We start from the raw sequence: 2969 nt of genomic DNA, 5'->3' as shown, positions 1-2969 counted from the left end.
GGTTGAAGGCCTCGGGGCTAGCTGCTACCGCAGCCTGAGACTCTGTGCTCAGATAGACTCCCCTCCTGGGGCTGGATTGCATGGCCAGACTCTCCTCCTGAGCTGAGAGGCCTGGGGCTCCATTGCAATCTCGGCCTTAGCCAGTACTTCCTTCATGGGCCTGTTCTTGCTCTGGTGTTTCGCTCACCCAGCAATCTCCCAGACAGGTGTGCTGGCTGAATTCCTCTTCTGGTCCCTGGTTGGTTTGGTCTGGTGCAGATCCGTGTGCCCAGTGCACCTTCCCCTCTCAGTCTACTAGTGGCTTCTAACTCTCTCAAATCTATTCAGATTCACCTTTTTTAGATTTATCTGACAGAATTTGTGAGAGAGCTCCAGTAATTCCTTCCTCTCACAGTGCCATCTTGTATAGTCCTTTGGGCATAGTTCCAAATTGCTCTTCAGAATGGTTGCATCAGTTCACAACTCCACCAACAATGCAATAGTGTTCCAATTTTCTCACATCTCCAGCATTTATCATTTTCTTGTTTTGTCACAGTAGCCAATCTGACAGCTGTGATGTGTTACCTAAGAGTTGTTTTGATTTACATTTCCCTGATCAATAGTGATTTAGAGCATTTTTTCCACATGACTATAGTTTTAATTTCTTCCTCTCAAAACTGTCTGTTCACATCCTTTGACCATTTATCAACTGGGGAATGACTGGTATTCTTTAAAAAAAGTGACTCAGTTCTCTATATATTTTAGGTTATAGGGGGCTACAGAAGGCTGTTTAGATTTATGGGAATGGGAGGAAAGGGGAGGGATCCTTGGAGGGGGGTAAGCAAGTAATAGGAGGGCAAAGTAATGGGTAGAAGTAAAGTAGAGAAGTCAGGAGGGATAGGATACAAGATATGTACAAACATAAAAACAAAGATCAGGAGTGGGGTATGTTTGGGAAAGTATATGTTTATATATGTATGTGTATATGAACATGTGTATGCATATATTTATAGCTATGGGGAAACATATCTAAACTTTATTGTAGCCTTTTGGGGAGTGGGGGGAGGGGGAAAAAGAACAAAGTAAAAGTGCCCAGCAGAGAACAAAAGAAAACTCACAAGGAAGCAAAGAAAAGATGAACAATTCTCAACACAACCTGTGTTATTTATCTTATAGGCTTTCTTGAAATCAAAATTAATTGATACATAAAAAAGAAGGGATCTCAGTGCAGGGATTGCAAACAGATAACTATTTTCCTATTAACACTTCCCATTCCATATCAGACTAAGAGAAAAGAGTGCTGGAGAATAGTAGGGAATTTAGGTCACCTTCAAATTCACCCTCCCCCATCTGGAGAAAGGAAGGAGAGGGGAGAGGTGGCAGTCATGTTGGGAGCCCCACCGGCAATGTCCATGACCCCTGAGCATCCAGTAGCCCACCCAGAAAGCCTGGAAGTATTAACCAGGTTCAGCATATCCTGCTGACCACCACCACCAGCTGTGGGCAGAGAGGAAAGGGAGATGGGCCAAGGCAGAACAAGGTAAGAAACCAACCAGCCTCTGCACTTGGTAAATCCACTCTTTCTTTCTTTTTTCCCCCACTGGCCCAAAATAAAAAGTTTTATTTACAAACAGTATACACAGTCCGTGAAGGAAACTTGTGGCTCTCTGGCTGAAGGAACAGAAGCTGAAGTCTCTAAGAGTCCATATCTACTATTTCAATCTTGTAACTCAGCAGAGATTCATTTACTCAGCAGGTTCTTCAAACATGTCCACCATCTCTTAGTTCATTCTGGCCAATAATTCTTACAGTTCTGGCTGAGCTTTGAACCTTCCTTCGTAAGCCTCCTCAGTGTGCTCCCTTACAGGCAGGTTGACTTCCTCTGGCAGATTGCTTTGAAGAATTTTCAAGAAAATTGCTGCACACGTGGAACTCAAATTGCTGATATGGACCACTCATTCATGGGTGGTAAGGACTGAATCCAAGAGCATCTCCTTGCTTTGCTGTTGTATCTCTAATATTTCCATGGTCTGGGTGGGCAGAGCATAGCTTTCGTCAACTTTAATGGAATACTAGGGTGCAAAGCTTGTGAACATACTTGGTCGAGTTCTCCACCAGGGTCATGTCCTAAGCCGCCAGGTGAACATTTAATACTCCAGAAGTGTAATTTGTCCCATGGGAAATTGGCTTCATCTCACTCTTCCTCATTTTCTTCTTGGGCACAGCTGGAATGAGCAGGTGGATGTACTTGCCAATGCCGGGGGTGGGCTTGGACTTGTAGGGCTGGCTGATGCTCAGTAAAATGCTTCCTGAAGAACAGCTAGGATTCTCTCCTCACTTGGAAACTTACAAGTGAAAGGGCCTGTTTTGTGAAGGTGTCTTTCTCAGGCACAGCACGGTCCCCAAGGAACTGCTCATCCTTCCTAGTTGAAGACCCCCATGGCCTCATGACCTTGAGACCTTTAGTAGCTACAGATGGTAAACCCAGTCTTTCAAAGTTTGAGTTTTAACATTTTAATGATGAGATGTCAATTCTCTGTGTAAAGTAATTTGGAAATGCATTAAAAAACATTTGCAGTCACCTGCTTGATGGGTTTTGTCAACCTGAAAGTTTGATCAAAAGAGGCAAACATGCTAGGCGATATATACTCATATTATTTCTTCCCTTGAAGAGAGCAGAATACATACATATATGGAGCCAGATGAAATCTGACCGTCTGAACAAAAGAATGAGAAGGCTCAAATACATTTGAGAACCATCCCAATTCAGGGTGACTGTGTCACTCAAATTTAGGATCTCCATGTATGTTTAATCATCGTGTCAGAATGGAATTTTCTGAATTGATTAAGCTGTAAATACAATAATTGACAAACTGTCAATTGAAATTATGATCCAGGACATCTGTATTTTCTTTACCATTAATGTACCATAACATAGTATATGTACATAAAATATTAAGATAAGAAAAAGTCTCACTATTCAAGATAGT

The 2969-nt window shown here is 42.4% G+C and overlaps 1 pseudogene; it reads right to left on the bottom strand.

Moving 5' to 3' along the window:
* Nucleotides 1-1760: 1760 nt before the first annotated feature.
* Nucleotides 1761-2397, bottom strand: LOC118835680 (annotated as a pseudogene).
* Between the last annotated feature and the right edge of the window lie 572 nt (nucleotides 2398-2969).

This window comes from Trichosurus vulpecula, chromosome 2, assembly GCF_011100635.1.
Source record: "Trichosurus vulpecula isolate mTriVul1 chromosome 2, mTriVul1.pri, whole genome shotgun sequence".
In the NCBI taxonomy this organism is placed as follows: Eukaryota; Metazoa; Chordata; class Mammalia; order Diprotodontia; family Phalangeridae; genus Trichosurus; species Trichosurus vulpecula.
Note: the sequence above shows the minus strand (reverse complement) of the source record. Positions and strands in the feature narration are given on the sequence as shown.